Source organism: Haliotis rufescens, unplaced genomic scaffold, assembly GCF_023055435.1.
Source record: "Haliotis rufescens isolate VD_foot unplaced genomic scaffold, xgHalRufe1.0.p SCAF_49, whole genome shotgun sequence".
Lineage (NCBI taxonomy): Eukaryota > Metazoa > Mollusca > Gastropoda > Lepetellida > Haliotidae > Haliotis > Haliotis rufescens.
Window position 1 is genome coordinate 126,779 of NW_025964212.1, and position 23,278 is coordinate 150,056.

The window sequence follows — 23,278 nt, forward strand, 5'->3', positions numbered from 1 at the left end:
ATTTGTTAATTTTATTTTAAGTTGATTCTCCTTTCAGGAATGTACCTCAAATTTGTGAGACACATTATTTATTCAGCTTGGATCTTGCAATTTGTGTCAATTCATCATGTTCAGAAATTCGCTTCAATTTGTTTGCATTTATGGAGGTATTAAGTCATAAAAAATGGTCTGCATGCTGTGTAATGCAATGCAAAACAAGCCCCGCCCTTTCTTTTATCGGCCAATCAGGTAACAGTAGTTCGTTCGTGTGCATGGCCAATTCATTTTCAAATTATGGAAACAAACACAAAAACAAATTGCTTGAGTAGTGATATAAACACCACGGAACATGTTAACATTTCACAAGGAACATGTCAGTCTGGAACATTTCACAAGGAACATGTCAGTCTGGAACATTTCACAAGGAACATTTCAGTCTGGAACATTTCACAAGGAACATGGCAGTCTTGAACATTTCACAAGGTACATGTCAGTCAGGACCATTTCACAAGGAACATGTCAGTCAGGGATATTTCACAAGGAACATGTCAGTCAGGAACATTTCACAAGGAACATGTCAGTCTGGAACATTTCACAAGGAACATGTCAGTCTCGAACATTTCACAAGGAACATGTCAGTCAGGAACATTTCACAAGGAACATGTCAGTCAGGGATATTACACAAAGAACATGTCAGTCTGGAACATTTCACAAGGAACATGTCAGTCTGGAACATTTCACAAGGAACATGTCACTCAGGAACATTTCACAAGGAACATGGCAGTCAAGAACATTTCACAAGGAACATGTCAGCCAAGAATATTTCACAAGGAACATGTCAGGCAGGAACATTTCACAAGGAACATGTCAGTCTGGAACATTTCACAAGGAACATGTCAGTCTGGAACATTTCACAAGGAACATGTCAGCCAAGAATATTTCACAAGGAACATGTCAGGCAGGAACATTTCACAAGGAACATGTCAGGTTGGAACATTTCACAAGGAGCATGTCAGACAGGAACTTTTCAAAAGGAACATGTCAGTCTGGAACATTTCACAAGGAACATGTCAGTCAGGAACATTTCACAAGGAACATGTCAGGTTGGAACATTTCACAAGGAGCATGTCAGACAGGAACATTTCACAAGGAACATGTCAGTCTGGAACATTTCACAAGGAACATGTCAGTCAGGGATATTACACAAGGAATATGTCAGTCTGGAACATTTCACAAGGAACATGTCAGGCAGGAACATGTCAGTCTGGAACATTTCACAAGGAACATGTCAGTCTGGAACATTTCACAAGGAACATGTCAGTCAAGAACATTTCACAAGGAACATGTCAGCCAAGAATATTTCACAAGGAACATGTCAGGCAGGAACATTTCACAAGGAACATGTCAGGTTGGAACATTTCACAAGGAGCATGTCAGACAGGAACTTTTCACAAGGAACATGTCAGTCTGGAACATTTCACAAGGAACATGTCAGTCAGGAACATTTCACAAGGAACATGTCAGGTTGGAACATTTCACAAGGAGCATGTCAGAGAGGAACATTTCACAAGGAACATGTCAGTCTGGAACATTTCACAAGGAACATGTCAGTCAGGGATATTACACAAGGAATATGTCAGTCTGGAACATTTCACAAGGAACATGTCAGTCTGGAACATTTCACAAGGATCATGTCAGTCTGGAACATTTCACAAGGAACATGGCAGTCAAGAATATATCACAAGGAACATGTCAGCCAAGAATATTTCACAAGGAACATGTCAGGCAGGAACATTTCACAAGGAACATGGCAGTCAAGAACATTTCACAAGGAACATGTCAGCCAAGAATATTTCACAAGGAACATGTCAGGCAGGAACATTTCACAAGGAACATATCAGGTTGGAACATTTCACAAGGAACATGTCAGTCTGGAACATTTCACAAGGAACATGTCAGTCTGGAACATTTCACAAGGAACATGTCAGTCAGGGATATTACACAAGGAACATGTCAGTCTGGAACATTTCACAAGGAACATGTCAGTCTGGAACATTTCACAAGGAACATGTCAGGCCGGAACATTTCACAAGCAACATGTCAGACTGGAATATTTCACTAGGAACATGTCAGTCTGGAACATTTCACAAGGAACATGTCAGTCTGGAACATTTCACAAGGAACATGTCAGACCGGAACATTTCACAAGGAACATGTCAGTCAGGGATATTTCACAAGGAACATGTCAGGCAGGAACATTTCACAAGGAACATGGCAGGCAGGAACATTTCACAAGGAACATGTCAGTCAAGAACATTTCACAAGGAACATGGGAGTCAGGAACATTTCACAAGGAACACTAGTGACAGTCTGGAAAATTTCACAAGGAACATGTCAGTCAAGAACATTTCACAAGGAACATGGGAGTCAGGAACATTTCACAAGGAACACTAGTGACAGTCTGGAACATTTCACAAGGAACATGTCAGTCAAGAACATTTCACAAGGAACATGGGAGTCAGGAACATTTCACAAGGAACACTAGTGACAGTCTGGAACATTTCACAAGGAACATGGCAGTCAAACATTTCACAAGGAACATGTCAGTCAGTCTGGTCCAGACCAACTAGTGAGTGACAATGGTGTCTTTGATTTGACATCAACATGATGAAAAAAATCCAGCAGTTTGTCTGCTTCTTAATGATGACTCAGCAATATTCCCAACAGGGTGTAAAAAGGTCTAGGTTCACATCATACTTTCACGATACAATAGTCTTACCACTATTGAAATAGTTCCCTTTAGGCCATTTATTTTTTATTAGTTTGTTTACAAAAATTATAGCCTACAATTCAATGTAGGTGGTCAAAAATAAAAAAATGAAATGCCTGTTCCAGATCAATACTGCAGCTAATGAATGAAAAACAATCTTGTTTGACAGAGCATCACAGAGGCATGACTGAGAAATGATACTGAAAGACATTTGATTTGTTTCTTTTGTCGAAATTTACCATTTCTTACAAACAGCTGTGATACAATCTTGTTCGTTTTTTCATTTCATCTAATTGCAAAACAGATTCAGCCAAAAAGATAATTGTCAGAGGTCATTTTATTTCATTTTTCTAATTTCATGTTGTTTTTGTCAGTCAGTTTTGTAAACCTACAAAAAACAATTAAAGATCCAATAAAAAATATTGTATTAATTAAGTGTCTTTTCATAGAGTCCTTGATCTAGGGCTGGGATGGGTAACTCAGGTACTCAGGTCAGGTGGGTACTGAGTAGGACCTGGGTACCCACATAGCTACCCATACCCATGGTTACACAGGATATACTGTTAAATGTTAAATTTGTTTGGAACTATGCCCACATTCCTATGACTTTTAAAAGATAAAGCTTCAGTCAACTTAAGTGTAAGCATGATCAGATCATTTTATACATGCATCTAAATAGTTTTACCAGGGCTGCAGGAAAACAAGTCCCAATCTGACATCTTGAGACCTAGAGCGGGTACCTGGGTAGGGCCAGGTAATAGGGTGTCGGGTACCCAGGTAGTTAATCTGGACTCATCCTTGGCTTACCTTGAAAACCTTCCTCTACTTGTTCATGACCTAGTCATTGCAACCTACTGTCTGTCACAGATAACATGCTTCAGTAAAAAAAACCTTAGTCAGCAATATTTAACCTATGTCAACACTGTTGTAATAAGTGAAGAAGTCCTGAGGTCCTGGAGTATTCACAACAGAGATTTTAACCTTAGGACACCAACTTTGCCTTTCTAAATCAGGCTACCGTGTTCGACGTAATAAGCGCCCCGCTCTGATAAGCACCCACTGCGATATTTTCTAATATTTGTTAGTGAACAAATCCAATTAGAACCCTTCCGATTGATCAATGTACACAAAACTTATTTATGCGCGTTTAATACGCACTCATGTGTTATATGCACCTTTAATTATGGGCAATTAAATTCTTGAAAAATATATCTGTCGTACTTCAGGCTGTCAGCATAAACCACGAAATTTATCTTTCAACTCTGTTTTTTTCCACCAAAATAATGTTCTAATAACAGACCCCTATTTCTAATTTTGAGAGCGCCCTGGGCGCTTATTACGTCAAATATGGTATACATTTTTAAATATTTGATTCATAGATTGCCATCCAAAAAGACTTTAGAAAAACCAAAATCATAAAGTCCAATTTATTTTGTTCCACCAAATGCAAACTACCATACTGACCAATTAAAACAGTGTATACTCTACACTAATACTGTTGAGTTAAGGAACAGAATGCGCAAGCAGTAAATGACAGAAAAACAGAAAAGAAATGCTGAAATGTCTGTTGTTTTCTCATATGTGTAGCAGGGCGTGGAGTCATCCCACAGATGACATTCTTACCTTGTCAGCTTGCTGACGGGGTTAACCTCTTTGGTCATGTGGACAAGGCGTCCGACCTCTGATCAGAAGGTCCATGGTTTGAATCCCATCACGGGACTCGGAAATTTTATGGCCGCTACATTGGCACCCAACGTGGGGCTGAGCACATTCATATTAAATTTGAGCAAAATAAGTCTCAGTAGCCTACTATGTGGCCTGGGACGTGCCTTCTGTTGACGGGGGAGTATGTAGCAAGGCATTAAGTCATCCCACAGATGAGCCTAGAAATTCCAGCCTCCTTCGGCATGGGTGGAAACTGGACTTTTAGAGTCAGATAACTCCGTTGTCTCAGGAAGATGAACAAGAATAGAAATGTGTGTTATGTTACATGCAATTTCGAAAACTTAAATGATTTAAACAGTCATCACTCATTTCAAATACAGTATATGTATGTGTAAAGGACATAATATTTAGCATTTAGTAAAACTCTTTCTATAATAGCAGCTATCTCATGGTCAACAAGCACATTCAACACTCAGAACAGCAACCACTGTGGCCAACCAGTTGACTTATAATAAATTCACTTCCTGTAATAAGCAGGTACAATGAGGACCAATGCATGGCATTGTGGTCCAGTAGTGAAATGTGTACTAATGACTTTAGTCTGTTAAAACCCATGGACATCAAATGGACCCTACTCTGTGTGACCTCTTCCATGGTCCAGTGGATAGATCATCTGCCCAGAGTTCGGTCCCCGGGCAGATTCTTACCCCAAAACGTAAAAAGATGGTACTTGTTTTTACCCTGCCTGGCACTCGGAGTCAGTTTACTTTGTCTCAGTAGGCTACCACTATAAACCAGCCTTTGTCCAGACTAGTACAAGCAGCCACGGACAGACAGACACACAGACAGACAGACAGACAGACAGACACACACACACACACACACACACACACACACACACACACACACAAAAGCATGTGTAAGCAAGGATTATATTCTACCTAAATATTATCCCGGGGAAAGTTTTACTCTAAAGTATAGTACAGGATAGTATTAAACAAACTGGTATGGGTTCAAATTCACTAAGGAGAATCATCATGACCCTAGAGAATTTCATCCCTGGGATAAAAAATAGGGTAGCATAATATTCACACTTACACATGCACGTCACTACATGAAAGTACAATAATTTTGAACGTGACGTTAAACCCCATTTCACCTCACCTCTTCCATGCATGAACACTGTGGGAACCCGACCACTGCCTGACATTGTGGTTATAAGCCCCAAGGCTCTGGAGACCTATGCATGTATGATGGAGAATGTAGTATGTACAAACCCGTGAATATCGACAATGATCTTATTCTGGCACTGAAGAACACCTAGCCATCCAATATCAGCTGCAGAGATCTTCAGATGAAGCCAGCTGTGAGCCCAGACGTCCTGGATCCCTCAGGTGGGTCACATCGGTAACTCAATGTAACTCAAACATGCATTGGCAACAATATACCCGCTGCACACACACAGAGGTGCTCAAGGTCATGTGATGATAACCCTCTCTACTGGTTATCTAATCCTTGCTAATCCAGACAGCAAATCAGTCCGGGTCAGTCTTCAAGTGTCTCAGTTTGCAAACTGGAACTTGTCTGTCAGTATGAGACAGCAATATTAAGTTTTACACTTGCAAAGTTAATTCTTGTCAACTGGTCAACTCTGTGTGTGTGTGTGTGTGTGTGTGTGTGTGTGTGTGTGTGTGTGTGTGTGTGTGTGTGTGTGTGTGTGTGTGTGTGTGTGTGTGTGTGTGTGTGTGTGTGTGTGTGTGTCTGTGTGTGTCTGTGTCTGTGTGTGTCTGTGTGTTTTGTTTTGTTTGTTGTATAACGCCACACTCAACAATATTCAAACTATATGACAACAGCCTGGATCTAATCAAGTCTGGACCAGACAGTCCACTGATTGACATCATGAGCATTGATCCACGCAATTAAGATCAATGACATGCATTACCAAGTCAGTGAGCCTGACCACCCGATCCATGGGTAGGTGGGTGGTGAGCTTAGATAGTGCTAGCCAACTGAGATACCATGCCACAGATTAACATGGATACCCTACTCAGATACAGAATACTGACTGGAGCCAAACAGTCCTTTTTCTGAATCCCCTAAATGTTGAGAACTGTGTCTTTTGATACGATTTTTTTTTTTTTTTTTTTTTTTTTAACGCCGCAGTGATTGACTTCTTTTGATATGACAAAGTCAGGAATCGAACCACCAACCGTCTGCTCTTTTGGCACACACTCTATCCACTGGACCACTGGGGCAGTCTAATTGTACAAACTACTGTAATTACAAACTTGACATGGCCGACATGGAGGAGCATAGCGCTCCTAGATATGTTCTGTCTGTCATTGTTACTTAACTTGTCAGTTGCCCATTTCAAAATTTGGGGGAACAAATTTTTCTTCATGGGCCTTTTGCTCCATGATTACAAAATTTATGGGCCATTTTTGTTAAACATAGGCCAAAAATTGCACTCTTTTGGACATTATAATTGCAAATAACCAAAACTTTCAACATAAAAATGATATCAGCTAAATAAAAACCTGAAAACAGTATCATTTCATCAACAAATATCACTGTGCCAATTTACAAACAAAATTACTGACAGGCCATCCGTTCATGCTTCATAGTGAAATCAGGAAACAGCTATATAAGGTACTGGCCATTTTAGCAGTTGCCATGTTGTTTACAAAGTGGATATCGATTTCATTACATGATTTTGATTGGACCATGCATAAACCTGTTAGTCCAGGCAAATCACAACTTGGAAGACCCGTGAAGATCTGGGGTAGAATAGGTCTTCAGCAACCCATGTTTGCCGTAAAAGGCGACTATGCTTGTCGTAAGAGGCCACTAACGGGATCGTGTGGTCAGGCTCGCTGACTTGGTTGATGCATGTCATCGATCCCAATTGCATGGATCGATGCTCATGATATTAATCACTGGATTGTCTTGTCCAGACTCGATTATTTACAGACGTCAATTGTTTCAAGGCGTCAATAGCGGTAATCTGACCATGGTTGCTGTAAATAACTGTGAGTGTGTGATCTATCAATCACTTCACACATGATTTTGCAAAAATAATGTAAACAAGATTGAATGACAATTTAAATAAAATAAAATAATATATTACAAACAGTCCAGAAACACAATGAACATGTTTTCATAACCAGATAGTATCCTGAACCGCAAAAGAAACGTCACCCCAAGTAACATTGCATGAAAAGTTGTAATTTAAATATCTGGGTAATTTTTGTCAAAGTTTCTAAAATTTAACATTACCAAAAATGAAATTTGATGATAAAAAAACAAAGCAGATAAACAATATAACCAATCACCAAAATGCATCACGGCAACAGCCAATGCATGTGAGTTCCATGCAAAGTGAAATGCACATGCGTTCCCCGATGTCTTGCCCTAGAAAAATCCACCCAGATCAGATAACATTCATGCATTATTGAATTGCTACCACATGCCAAGATTGACAAGAAATTAGCAACACCAAGCCCTTAGATGATTGCAAGCTGGACAAACCGCCAGGCAAGTAGCCAATGCATTTCAAATCCACGTAAGGACCATGTACAGGCTCCAGCAACAGTACCAGACCACCAACACTACAGATGACTGACCACAAAGTGGAAGACCAAGGGTCACCACCCAATGTCAGGGTCATCAGATTGTGCGACAGCTTCTTCAAGATCGCTTTGTTACAGCTGCGGAAACTGCTCGACAGACCATGGGGACACACCAGTGACACATGAGGGCGGACACCGTGCATCGACGATTGACGAGCAGACACCTCCACTGTCACAGGTCACACCGAAGACCCATTCTGACACCATGTCATCGCCGTGACCGTCTTCAGTGGGCAACACAGCATCAGCATTGGCATCTCAGACGAGAGCCTTTACTGTCTCTCAACAGCAGATGTCAGAGAGAGAGTCTGGTGGTGCAGAGGGGAACGTTATTCGGATGCTTGTGTTGTTGAGAGAGACTCGTGGGGTGGTCCCAGCATCATGGTGTGGGGTGGAATTGGTCTTGCACAGAGGGTCGGCCCTGTGGTCTTCCGGAACATCGGTCCAGGGAGAGGCAAATGTGTCACAGCAGCTCGGTACATTGATCATGTCTTGAGACCACACACCATACCTCATTTGGCACGTCGCCACAACCACGAGTTTCAGCATTATAACACCGGTGCCCACACTGTGGGGGCAACAAGAGACTTCCTCCAGCAAAATGGCATCAGAACCATGCAGTGGCCTGCCCTCAGTCCCGATTTAAATCCAATTGAGCACCTGTGGGACGAGATTCAAAGAAGGCTGAATGACGTCCGACCAAGGCCGACAACTGCAGCTGAATTGCGTCAGTCGTTCCTCAGAGTGTGGGCTCAAGTGCCTATGGCCTTCATCAACCTCCTCATCCATTCCATGTATCAACGTTGCACGGCAGTCATCAATGCACATGGTGGACACACGAGATACTGACTTGTGATGCCATTTTCTCAGAGACTAGAGTTGTGTTCCACTTTAAGAACATTTGACACTTTAATTTCAACCTTGATGATCAGTTTTGCCAGGTTTCATCTTTTTAATATGTCTCAAAGTATGTTTACAGTGTTTGGACAAATAAGGTTTCTCATATATCTATCCATGGTTTCTTTTGCGGTTCAGTATATAATAATGGGACTAAATTGCGTACTTCGCCTGACATGGCCAGTTAAGAAATATAAGCTCAAATACTCTAGTTGATGTATACAAAATTTGTGAAAGGAAACGTTTTCACTCCTAATGCAAAGTAACACCGTTAAACAATGTTAAAAGAGCATGGAATGTGGAATTTGTGTGAAATGATTACAAACCCACTATTCATTGAGTGAAAACATGTTGGAATATTAAGATAATAGTATTCCACTATAAACAGTGTGTTCGTTTGTTTTCATTATATTGATATCTATTCATTTTTCGGAAAAATACTTCCTGAAATTGAAAGCATATGTGCATTTATTCCTTTTAATCTGGACGCCTTGTGAAATACTGGAACAGTACCGCCATGCTTGTTGAAAATACTGGAACAGAGTTTTGTAACTTATTGAACATGTAGAACTCAAAAGGTATCACAGGGAATCAATGATACTGCAGCCACAACAAAATTCTTAAAGCTCACCAACTATTGATTAGAACAGACTGACAAGAGCGTTAAGAACAGCCTGACAAGAGTGTTCAGGATAGCCCGACAAGAGCGTTCAAAATAGCCCGATAAGAGTGTTCAGAATAGCCCCACAAGAGTGTTCAGAACAGACCGACAAGAGCGTTCAGAAGAGCCCGACAAGAGCGTTCAGAACAGCCGACAAGAGTGTTCAGAATAGCCCGACAAGAGTGTTCAGAATAGCCCGACAAGAGTGTTCAGAATAGTCAGACAAGAGTGTTCAGAATAGCCCGACAAGAGTGTTCAGAATAGTCCGACAAGAGTGTTCAGAACAGCCGACAAGAGTGTTCAGAATAGCCGACAAGAGTGTTCAGAACAGCCGACAAGAGTGTTCAGAATAGTCCGACAAGAGTGTTCAGAATAGTCCGATAAGAGTGTTCAGAATAGTCCGACAAGAGTGTTCAGAACAGCCGACAAGAGCGTTCAGAACAGCCGACAAGAGTGTTCAGAATAGTCCGACAAGAGTGTTCAGAATAGCCCGACAAGAGTGTTCAGAATAGTCAGACAAGAGCGTTCAGAATAGCCCGACAAGAGTGTTCAGAACAGCCGACAAGAGTGTTCAGAATAGTCAGACAAGAGCGTTCAGAATAGCCCGACAAGAGTGTTCAGAATAGTCCGACAAGAGTGTTCAGAATAGTCCGACAAGAGTGTTCAGAACAGCCGACAAGAGTGTTCAGAACAGCCGACAAGAGCGTTCAGAATAGCCCGACAAGAGTGTTCAGAATAGCCCGACAAGAGTGTTCAGAACAGCCCGACAAGAGTGTTCAGAATAGCCCGACAAGAGTGTTCAGAATAGTCAGACAAGAGTGTTCAGAATAGTCAGACAAGAGTGTTCAGAACAGTCAGACAAGAGTGTTCAGAACAGCCGACAAGAGTGTTCAGAACAGCCCGACAAGAGTGTTCAGAATAGCCCGACAAGAGCGTTCAGAATAGCCCGACAAGAGTGTTCAGAATAGTCAGACAAGAGTGTTCAGAACAGTCAGACAAGAGTGTTCAGAACAGCCGACAAGAGTGTTCAGAACAGCCGACAAGAGTGTTCAGAACAGCCGACAAGAGTGTTCAGAATAGTCCGACAAGAGTGTTCAGAATAGCCCGACAAGAGTGTTCAGAACAGCCGACAAGAGTGTTCAGAACAGCCGACAAGAGTGTTCAGAATAGTCAGACAAGAGTGTTCAGAACAGCCCGACAAGAGTGTTCAGAATAGCCGACAAGAGTGTTCAGAATAGTCAGACAAGAGTGTTCAGAATAGTCCGACAAGAGTGTTCAGAATAGTCAGACAAGAGTGTTCAGAACAGCCGACAAGAGTGTTCAGAATAGCCGACAAGAGTGTTCAGAACAGCCGACAAGAGTGTTCAGAATAGCCCGACAAGAGTGTTCAGAATAGTCCGACAAGAGTGTTCAGAACAGCCGACAAGAGCGTTCAGAATAGCCGACAAGAGTGTTCAGAATAGCCCGACAAGAGTGTTCAGAATAGTCAGACAAGAGCTTTCAGAATAGCCCGACAAGAGTGTTCAGAATAGTCCGACAAGAGTGTTCAGAACAGCCGACAAGAGTGTTCAGAACAGCCGACAAGAGCGTTCAGAACAGCCGACAAGAGCGTTCAGAATAGCCCGACAAGAGTGTTCAGAATAGCCCGACAAGAGTGTTCAGAATAGCCCGACAAGAGTGTTCAGAATAGTCAGACAAGAGTGTTCAGAATAGCCTGACAAGAGTGTTAAGAATAGTCCGACAAGAACGTTCAGAATAGCCCGACAAGAGTGTTCAGAATAGTCCGACAAGAGTCTTCAGAAAAGTCCAACAAGAGTGTTCAGAATAGCCCAACCAGAGTGTTCAGAATAGCCCGACAAGAGTGTTCAGATGTGCCTGACACGTGTGTTCGGCCAAGCAGCCAAAGAGTACCGAATATAAAAAGTTGATGATGCCAAACACCTATCTGCAACAGGTTTACTGGGTGGAATCTACTTGTCTTTAAGTGTGAATATAATTCACATTGCAATGTATTAATTATTGTTTCGTGTAATGAAGCAAAGCAGAAACTATGGGAGAGATTTAGCATTAGCTGTTCAACACCAAATGTCTTAGAAGGTAATGTTACAGGAACATGATGATGGACACATAATGAGTGAGTGAGTGAGTATGGTTTTACGCCGCCAATATTCAAGCAATATCATGTTTGGCGAGTTTAAGCCCGTGTAGCGCCGTTATTTCCGGCCACCTTTTTCTTGTTTACCTCGGCGACGAAGCATAGGGTTGAGATTTGATGGTTGTTTTAAAATAAATACGAGGTAAGGTGACCACAGATGAACACGATTGTGTTGCCTGACGTTTGTGTAGCAAGTTCCAATAGGTTGAAATAAGTGACATTCATATTTCATGCCATAATGAGGTATGATTCGAACCGAGTGCGAAATCTTGAATAAGAACCAAGATGGCGGGCATGACTCCTTGTCTATATGTATACAGAGTGGTGTGATTTTGTTTCTATACGAATATATTATGTTATACACCGTATCATCGAGTTCCTGTGCCTATAGTTAAGGCATTCACTCGTCACGCTGAAGACCCTGGTTCAATTCCCGACATGGGTACAATGATTGAGGCCCATTTCTGGTGTCTCCCGCTGTGATATTGCTGGAATATTGCTAAAAGCGGCTTAAAAACATACTCACTCACTCTTCGGCGTGACGAGCGAACGAAGGACACATATAAGATGATAAGAAAGAATTTATGCTCTAAATTTACGATATTTATCTCCCTATTCTCATTGATAATTAAAAGCATGGATTGAAAGAAAGAGACAAGCAACAAGGCAATGTAAGATGAATGAGGAAAACTGATTTCACATACGACACGAGTGCGAGGCCACTGTACAAGCGACTTTAAGCGTCCCTCTCAAGATCGATTGATAGGGGCATGACTGATTTCAAGCGAGAGAACTAACCCATGCTTTCCTAAAATAAATAGCAATCACGATACATGTTGTTCTGACAGAGTGCACACCGGTTAAGTAACTTACGTTTTATGTTACAGTTGCAAGATGACATGCACCAGATAGTCTACAATCCTGCACACAAAGCTCACCGTGTCCTGGTTGACACAGCTGGGATGTGAAGGGGAGATTACTCTAAATTTTATCGGCCGGGTGTCTTAAACAATGGTCATAGAACCTTATCTATGCTAAGATAGGTTCGAGCCCTTAAAATATATCTATATTTTTTATGGTGTTAATTCTGCTGAAGTGAACTTGTCTTTGGTGGAATTCTCCAAAAACAGTCCATATCCATGTTATAACAACATTACAGTTGTCATTTGATTTTTTTATTTCAGCTTCTTGGGGTCCAGTCATTTTTCACAGGAGTGGGTGGGTCAAAGGCAATCAGGGTAGGGTCACCAAAAACACGACAGTCACAAGAGGAGGTTTATAAAAAATGGCATTTAATACTTACAAAAATATTAAGTACTTTGGCAAATAAATTACACGAGGTTTTTTAGGTTGGTTTTTTTTTTAAATGTCTGTGTTTTTTTCTACGGTGAAACGTTATAAGGTAATTTAGTCGTTATTATTTGTATATACATTTTAATATGCCGGGAATACAGTTTAGTCAGTTTGAGTAACAGTTACCCGAGAAGGGAGAGCAGCAGCACCAAACGGAGGATCCTGGAACGAGTCTAATGCGGAGTCATACAAACCAAACATATTTGTTATTGATGCGGATTGAAACCAATTTTAGTTTCTTCCATGATGTGGGGCGGTCGGGTAGCCTAGTGGTTAAAGCGTTCGCTCGTCACGCCGAAGACCCGGGTTCGATTCCCGACATGGGTACAATGTGTGAAGCCCATTTCTGGTGTCCCCCGCCGTGATATTGCTGGAATATTGCTAAAAGCGGCGTAAAACCACACTCACTCACTCACTCTTCCATGATGTAAGAAACGACAAAATCAAAGCAAGTAATACTCATTTCACGCCGAGAGGTTGAGAAAGCATAGCGGGTAACTCGTAGAACATAAGTTTGTGGAACATGGGGGTGGGGGGAGGGGGGCATATATCCAATATATATACCGGATTTTTTGTGTAGTCAGGTTAGAACTACATACTACCCGTGCGTTTCTTTTTTCGAAGAGTGTATTTATGAGCATCGCCAATAATTTCATACATCACCAGTTTGTCTGTAAACAACAGGAAGCGAATGTGCAGCGTTGTTAGAGACAAAATTATTACTTCGAATGGGCACGTTTTCTGTAAATCCTTCATGATGTCAAACATTTTAATTTCATGACATACTGATTATAAGGGCTCATTAGTTGCCGTTTTCAAACTGGTTTGTAGTGACAAATACTGAGACCATGTCATTGTTTGTGTGTTTGATTTGATTGCAAAATGAACAAGAAAATTCAATATTTTCACTCCATGCCATAGTTAAGCATTGCAACAATATGTATGCAGTATACGAACAACGTGGGCCGTTATCCGACTGAAACATGCGGAATTTGTCTCAAACTATTGATATAAAGGTTGACAGAGTTGTAAAACATGAGTTTAAGAAATAATTTTAAATTGAAAAATATATATTTTATGTAATGTAGTCTAGCATTTGATTCTATTATCTTATACTGTTTCAGCAAACAATCCCTTGTTCCAAAAATAGAGAGGTGAGGTGAAATGGGGTTTAACGTCGCGTCCAAGAGTATTGCTCTTCTATAGCGACATGTGTGTGTGTGTGTGTGTGTGTGTGTGTGGCTGCTTGTGTAGTCCGGACAGATGCCGATTTATAGTGCTAGCCCACTGAAATACCATGCCGCAGTTAAACATGAATACCCCACTCAGACACAGTATACTCCGAGCCGACCAGTCCTTGTTTTAGCCCCTTAATACCGAGCGCCAGACAGAGTAACAACAAGTACCATATTTTAGCGTCTTTTGGCCGAGGATCGAACCGCGGACCTTCCGCTCTCCGAGCGTACGCTCTACCACTAGACCACGGAGGCGGTCCCCAAACATAGATAGAACAACACCTTTCATCAAATGATTTCTTAAGTGTCCAGGTTGGGATGCTCTTTTTCCTGAGATTACTTGTTCTATGACCTATGACAACTATGACCTATCTACATATTTACCAGATGTATACACTGTAGAGGTTGATATTATTTTAAAAGCATTGGATACAAGTGATGACCCGCTTCATCCGACGCCAGTGAGGTGAGAATGTGTGACTGAGTGAGTATGGTTTTACGCCGTTTTTTTAGCAATATTCCAGCAATATCACGGCGGGGGACACGAGCGAACGCTTTAACCAGTAGGCTTCCCGACCGCCCCGAGGTGATAAAGAAGATGCTAACAGCTGATTGGTCATTTAAAATGAAAATTTGAACCAAACAAACTGAACGAGGTCACTTTGTAATGTAATGACGTCACATAACAAACGTCAGATCTCGACGGGAGTCAAACTGGTCACTTTCAGAAGTGCAATAAGAGTGCAGCTTGGTATCTTTGTAACTTGGTACTAAACTAGTGATTACAAGTGTCGTTCATTAATATTAATTACCGTAATCAACTCGTACCTCGTTGGTTATTTATCAAATGCTCACCAACTTCTGAAATTGCCAATCAAACAGTACACCGCTTTTAGTAATATTCCAGCAAAATCACGGCGGGGGACACCAGAAATTGGCTTCACACATTGTACCCATGTCGGAATTGAACCAGGGTCTTCAGCGTGACAAGTGAACGCTTTAACTATAGGCTACCCAACCGCCCCTCACGCTGAAAACCCGGTTCGTTTCCCGACATGGGTACAATGTGTGAAGCCCATTACTGGTATCCCCCACCGTGATTTTGCTGGAATATAGCTGAAAGCGGCGTAAAACCATACTCACTCACTCACTCATTATGTGTCCATCATCATGTTCCTGTAACATTACCTTCTAAGACATTTGGTGTTGAACAGCTAACTCTAAATCTCTCCTATAGTTTCTGCTTTGCTTCGTTACACGAAACAATAATTAATACATTTCAATGTGAATGCTTTAACCACTAGGCTACCCGACCGCCCCTGGGCTTAAGGGGATCCTACCAACTGAACGTATTGCCTTTCCGTGTGGTCATGGTCAATGTAAGCCATGATTCTACAACTCGCCTGGTCAGGAGAGGGTTATCTAAGTCAAGGAGTGAGAATTACTCCTAATTGTCCTCACCAGCTTCATGTAACGCCCCCCCCCCCCCCCCCCCCTTCTACCCCCCACACAAGGATTAACATAAGGTTTTATACTCACGTCAATGAACTAAGGTTCAGTCCATACAACTTCAAAACAAGACAGGCTATATAGGCTGTTACAGAGTCAGAACAGACTGATGTGCCTCAGTCAACTGCAAAGCCCACACTACAGTGTTAGTGTTAAAGGTATCTTTTTAAAGTGTCTGACCTGTCTTTGTCACATGTCTTGATACATCCATTTTTGATTCGTTGAAACTATATCAGATCTTGAACTCATGGTCGTGTCGTGATTGAAAAAAGCACAGACTCTTGTATGAAAACGTCTTCATTTCCGGATCCTCTGCCATTACTGTTTTGTTTCTCTTGATTAAATGTGTTCTGTCTCTGCTGATTAATAGAATGATAACATCAAACAAAATCACGATGGCAAATAGAAAATGTCATTTCTCTGTCGATTTCCTTGTATGTTTGGACCGCCTCCGTGGTCTAGTGGTAGAGCGTCCGCCCGGAGAGCGGAAGGTCCGGGGTTCGATCCCCGGCCGCATCATACCAAAGACGTTAAAAAGTGGTACTTGTTGTTACCCTGTCTTGCGCTCGGCATTGGTGGGTTAAGGCAAGGACTGGTCGTCTCGGAGTCAGTATACTGTGTCTGAGTGGGGTATTCATGTTAAACCGCGGCATGGTATCTCAGTGGGCTAGCACTATAAATCGGCATCAGTCCGGTCTAGTACAAGCAGCCACACACACAAACACACGTTCATACACGTCGCTATATAAGTGCAATAATCTTGGACGAGACTTTAAACCCAATTTCACCTCACCTTGTATGTTTGTGTCACAATGTCGAAGCTTTCTGTCACGATGGCTATTTACCCAACCGTCACATCAATGAAGCTCTCGCAACCATCATTTCCTTGTTACAATTTTCTTATGTTTTTGGATGCATTTATTGTAACCTATAACACTGCCGAAAATGCATAGTGACAGTGTGGAAATGGTAGTTAGGCTAGGGTTCACTTAGCTCTACAACCTACTGATATCATCACCCCATCATTAACTCCACACTTGCTGTCTTATTTGCTAACAAGCTCTCTATACTGCTAATGTGAAAGTGTAAAAAATACTTCAGTGAGCATCTTTCATCTGTTAACGCGACCTTTGGCCTTCTCATGACGTGAAACTACGAACATTCCTATGAAGAACTTTATCACTCCTGGCTCATTGTTTTTTTCTGAAAAAAATGTAACATCCTTTACAATATAAGGATAAGAATTTATGGAAGAACAACTTCTTTGTTACAATTAAGAGCGACGTTTCGGTGTAGGTTCTAACAACGTTATCAAGCAAGTGACCGAAACGTCGCTCTTAATTGTAATAAAGTTGTTCATCCATAAATTCTTATCCTTACTTAGTCCTCAAACTTCTAAATGCCTATCAAAGAAGTTATCTTTAACTATACCCCGAGTTTTAGAACATATTGTTCAATAAATTCTTCAGTGTGAATTGCCTAATCATCCATTCAGCATCTAAGTGCCATGGCATCTATACCTAAACAAACTGTTTTAGAAAGCTGACATCTGATTGGCTCAAGAACCCATGCATCCTTCATTTAGATTGGGCGGTGAAAGTTTGGTCAGGGTCCTCTGATGTGACGTTCTTCGGAGGTGTTGTTTGGTCTTCACGCAGATAGGTATCTTTTGGGGTTTTTTTTGGTTTAACAACACACTCTGCAATATTCCAGCTTCATGACACCGGTCTGTAGTCTGGGCCAGACAATCCAGTGATTGACATCATGAACATCGATCCACGCAATTGGGATACAATGACATGTAACAACTAAGTCAGCGAGCCTGACCACCCGATCCCGTTAGTCGCCTCTTACAACAAGCATTGTCGTCTTTTACGGCAAACATGGGTTGCTGAAGACCTATTCTACCCCGGATCTCTTCATGGGTCGAGAGGTATCTGTGATTGGGTCAATATTTAACTCATATACCAAATTTCATCACAAAAATGACGGCCATAAGTAGTGTCCATAAATGACGCATCAATATTTGTGAAAGATGTCATCCTTTGTGATAACAGGAGCACCAAGTTTCCGTTTCAATGGTCCATTTGTTTCTGAGGTGACGCCATCGCTGGATGCCAAACGACCATGACAGAAGATCGCTTATCTTTCAGTAAAATGAGCTAAACAAAAGACAAGGCAAAAACAGTTTCAGTGTTTAACAATTTATCTCTTGTTAAATACATTTGCATAATTTGTGCAAAAGTGTAAACAGCGGCTGTGGCAGTGAGCAATGCTGTTGATCACAGTAAATATTGAATCAACAAGTTGACCTGTGTGGTTGGGAAGAGAGAGAGTACAACCGTTATGGCATTTCAGTTATGGCTCAGCCTAAGAAGTGCCAAACTGTACCATATCTGAACTTAAGAAATATTAATACATCACAACTGATTCCAAATTTACTATAAATAACAAAGGGAACATATACATGCTGATGGACATGATAAGAAAACACTTGGCAGTGACAGCAATGGAGAAGACAGTTCCCTGCTGTCTTCAACATAGATGCTTCCATTCACCAAGTGAATGCTCATGATGCTACATTATCATTGTCAGTGGGAGTGAGTGAGTGAGTATGGTTTAAGCTGCTTTTAGCAATATTCCAGCAATATCACGGCGGGGGACACCAGAAATGGGCTTCACACATTGTACCCATGTCGGGAATCGAACCCGGGTCTTCGGCGTGACGAGCGAACGCTTTAACCACCAGGCTACCCGACCGCCCCTATTGTCAATGGTTCTCAGTGTGCACTCAATGTTTGATTCTCAGCTCCCTGAGGAGTATACAACCCATGCTGCCTGTGAGGCGCTAGAAGGTAAACAATCAGACTACCATCTTATCAGAGGCATTTTACGAAAAAAAAATGTCACTTGTCTAAGGTGACACCACATGTAGCATGTGTTTCAGTGTGGGGCAGAACCGAAACCCAAGAAACTCTCAGGAGTCAAGCTGCCGAACACGGTCACCGATCCATCTACTCTCTGCAATCAATATTGTTTAACATCACCTGATTCACATGCCGCAACCGATATGACACAGAATGAACCATTAACATCCTCACACATCATCACACAACCACTGGTCTCCAGGCATGCACTCTGTATGTCCCCTTAATTAATGCCATGAGCATACTTTCAAATTTGCCTTCTTATTCTGTCTTTTGGGATGAATATTTGGCACTGCAAAATTGAACATCAACTGTCTCTCTCTCCTCCAACACCTCTCAATATCTATCACAGAAAGTTCAGGAATTATCCCACACTTCTGGTGTGAGCTAGGAATGTCCATTTATTCACAACATACAACTGTATCCTCACAGAAAGTATGACTGCAATTTCAATGAGGGTGATATGGATGATTCACACAATCAGTCTTGCATCTTGACATACATGCTGGAGGCAACCTGTAATGCCTACAGTCTAATACAAACTATTATGCAATATTTTTTTCAAATACCTGTCATCTGAATCATTAATCATAAAATAAACATGACGGCTTAAGTACAAGGTGAGATTTGATTTTGATTAAAAGAATGTTGAATGCAAAACTAAGCATGTCAAAACCCCCTCAGCACATATCTAATGAAAAATATAGTTGTTGGCAGGTGACTTTTCTGGTTAGCTAATGCGAGCTAACCTACGTCAGGATTTTAATATTTTTAGGACCGATCAATTTATTTTCTTGTTCTTTCGGTAAGGAACCTGCTTAACTATTTTCCCAACGTAAATAAACAAAAGAATAAAAATGGATGACTGATAAAGTATCTTACCATTTTCTCCTTTTATTATTTTTGCCAAATTTGTTATTCAAAAGATTTATTTCAAAACCACCATGACATTACTTATATGCTTCTTGGCATAGTGGCCCAGGAAAATCTGCAGAATAAGAAATACAATTTGTCTGGTCTTCAAAAAAAATGAGTTTCCCTAATACTGAGAAGCAAGTTAGATGTTCACATGATGAGAGATGCTGTATCTATCACAATGATGTTTATCATATCTGCAAGTTGAGTTTTTTTCATGATGTTTGGTTGTTTATTTATGACAGTGGCCTACAAATGAGTTTGGACCAGGCAAACAAACGATTAACATCACGAGCATCAAGCATCTGATTTGAGAACGATGACCTCAAACAACTTCATCACCGAGCCAACCTGCCCCCTCCCCTCCTCTCTAAGTCACCCCAACAAGAACAGGTGCAGGGGAGCCATATTCATCTTGTCATGATGAAGAATGGGCGTTGACTAAGGAGTACTTACAAAGATAGTGACACTTCACTGTAGCTCACCTGGATATGCAGTCAATAGTTTGAAACTTCACACTAAGACAGCGACTTGACAAACATACATGCCATAACAAAATAAACAAATCTCAAATTTCATTACAGTTTGTACAAAATTGGCAGAGTAACGGCCATTAATAGATTTTTCAATATGGTGGCCATATTGAGTGAGGGAGTGAGTACAGTCTTACGCCGCAATATTACAGCTACCACACAGCCCGTGGCCATATGGAAAATTGGATTCGGACCTCTTGAACCAATCCAGTGTCATCATTGGTGGGAACAAGTATGTGAAGTTTCAGCTTCATTGGCTCAGGGGTTTCTAAGAAGAAAATGTTTACGACGGATGACAAACAAAGGCCATGACATAAGCTCATCTGAGTGAAAGTCAGATGAACGAAAATCTACAGCATAAACATAACATCAACATCACCAGGTCAGGTGCAAAATTTGACAAAATATACTTCACCCTTCACCTTTCACTGACATATGGAATGAAAAAAAGATCAAGAAATCTGTCCTGGTCTGAATAAAGGCAACTTTGCATGAATATTCCAATACGTCTGTAATGTGTATTTGTGACAAGATAGGTTTGAATCTGTATCAGGAGACGAACTGACTAGCACCTGTGAAAATAATGGACGGATATAATGTACAATACATATCACATTTGGCTAACATTTGCAAGTTTATCACAAACTAGATGTCACCTAAGGCATCATGGAACACATTTAGCATCTGTACAACATAACAAAGGCCACTTGTTCAGGAAATTATAGTTAAAGTCATCAACATTGTAAAGTAAATAAACAATCGAACATGAAACGGCCAGTGCTCGAAACTCATGGGCTCATAGGTGGCCCTTGAGGTTTTCTCCAACAGAATTTGAATCAAGGAAGCAGCTGGTTTCTAGAGTTTGTAACACGACAGTTATCACTAGAACCCCTTCATTTTTGTACTCAATTTCGAACACTCATTGGCAAACTTTCAAACTCATCTATGGTACAAATGTTTTATATCAACAGTTGAAAACATTCTGTCTGACATGGAATATCAATAGCTGGAACTTCAAACAGATAGACAATGTGGTATGGGTGAATTATACAACTGCAACAGTAGTGTGATAGTTAAACACACTACTGCAATACAATTGTGATACAGGTATAACTAGCTAGATATCTACCTGCACTTCCTTGCATTATTTGATATGGCCTAATGGACCAGCAAGTCCAAAACATTCAACAGAATGACTGTGAAGATACTCAAGGGATGTCTGATACCAAATCATAAACTGTTTCCAAAGGATACCATGTCTCCTTAAGCAGGGTGTTTGGATCCAAATGAACAGTCCCTGTGCCACAAAGTGATCCTAGCTCCAAGGTGATTGTAACTCCCTAACTTTAACATTGACTTATGAGCAAGCGTATGGTTTTACGCCACTTTTAGCAATTTTCCAGCAATATCACAGCGGGGGGACACCAGAAATGGGCTTCACACATTGTACCCATGTCGGGAATCGAACCTGGGTCTTCCGCGTGACAAGCGGACGCTTTAACCACTAGGCTACCCGACTGTCCCACAGACTAATGACAGTCTCAGCACTAAGAAAACTTGGAATGGGGCCTAGAAAAGTAAATGATTACCAGCATATTATTAGTTTCATTATAACTCCTGACATATCATTAGTGTACCCCAAACATTATGGTAACAATTGATATACGAACATGTCACTGATTGCAGTCCATCGATAGTTTGAGAAATGGCTACACTCGCACAATGTGGCATCAGGTGAGTTTCACATCAGAATCGAGATTCGGATATCTAAACATCAACATATATTAATCATAATAAGATAGACCCACTTCTAACGGCAAATACTCGATGCCACAAAGGCACATGCTCAAATGTCATGACTATATTATCACTGGATCATTGTGCATTCAAATTGTGTTCTCAGCTCCCTTGGGAGTATACAACCCAGACTGCCTGTCAGAGATGTATTCCATTATCACAATGGCACAGATGGATGTTAGTTCACTTTACAAATTACATGAACCTCCTTCTTGTAGCCTTCAACAAACTGAGGGAATGTTTGACAATCTCATTTTAGTAACCACTACTTCATATATATATATATTAATAATAATAATAATAGTCCATTTATATGGCACTGTACTCCATGCATAAACATGCTCTAAGCGCTTTGACATCATTACCCCAGTCAGTGTGCACTCAACAATCATTCTCAGCTCCCTGGGGAGTATACAACCCAAGCTGCCTGTTAGGCGCAAGAAGGTTAACAACCACATTGCCATCAAATCCTACCTGGTACCCACTCACTGCTGGGTGAACAGAGGCACATTTCGAACAAAGTCACTTGCCCAAGGTGACACCACATGTGTTACATGTGCTTCAGTGTGGGGCAGGACCGAAGCCCTAGAAACTCTCAGGAGCCAAGCCCCCAAAACAAAGTCACCCATCCAAGGACTTCACCTGATTTGTGACCTGTGACCTGTGCGCTGCGCATAGGACCACGTGCCACATACACAATCATTACATATTGGTCAGAGTTATCTGGAAAATATAACTGACCTTTAGATACAACAAAATATTCACATTGTTAACATGGTTAACATAATATCATTAACGTGTTTGCATGAATGGAAATTAACCGTGATAAGCTCTGTCCTACAGTGACCAGATATCCAACAGGACAGTGCTTATCATAGCTTACATATAAATATATCCTGCAAATCAAAATAACAGATAACAGATTATCTGTCCATTGAATGATGATAGATGACCTGTAATCTATCATAATTTGTATCTGTGCTATCATAGCTTACATATAAATATATCCTGCAAAACAAAATAACAGATAACATATTATCGGTCCATTGAATGATGATAGATGACCTGTAATCCATCATAATTTGTATCTGTGCTCTCATGACTAAAAATATGCTAACACACAAAAATATGTTCAATTCCTGCAAATGAAAGAGGTTCAAGATGACTGAAATTGCTAGATTTGATAACATCGTCTTGTCCTATTTTTGACTTGTTTTCAGCACCTTTTGTAGATTTCTAGTCATGAATAATTC

The 23,278-nt window shown here is 41.0% G+C and overlaps 1 protein-coding gene across 3 annotated transcripts in view; it reads right to left on the bottom strand.

Annotated features, from left to right (window-relative positions):
• Positions 1-12,731, bottom strand: part of LOC124147248 (alpha-mannosidase 2C1-like) — a 59,024-nt gene extending 46,293 nt beyond the window's left edge. For 2 of the 3 annotated variants that reach the window (XM_048383473.1, XM_048383474.1), the window contains exon 1: positions 12,630-12,731. The gene's annotated coding sequence lies outside the window, so the exon portion shown is untranslated. Of the gene's footprint in view, positions 1-5,691; positions 5,888-12,629 lie in introns of those variants that run through there. The other variant, XM_048383475.1, reaches the window with a different exon arrangement.
• Positions 12,732-23,278: the final 10,547 nt, after the last annotated feature.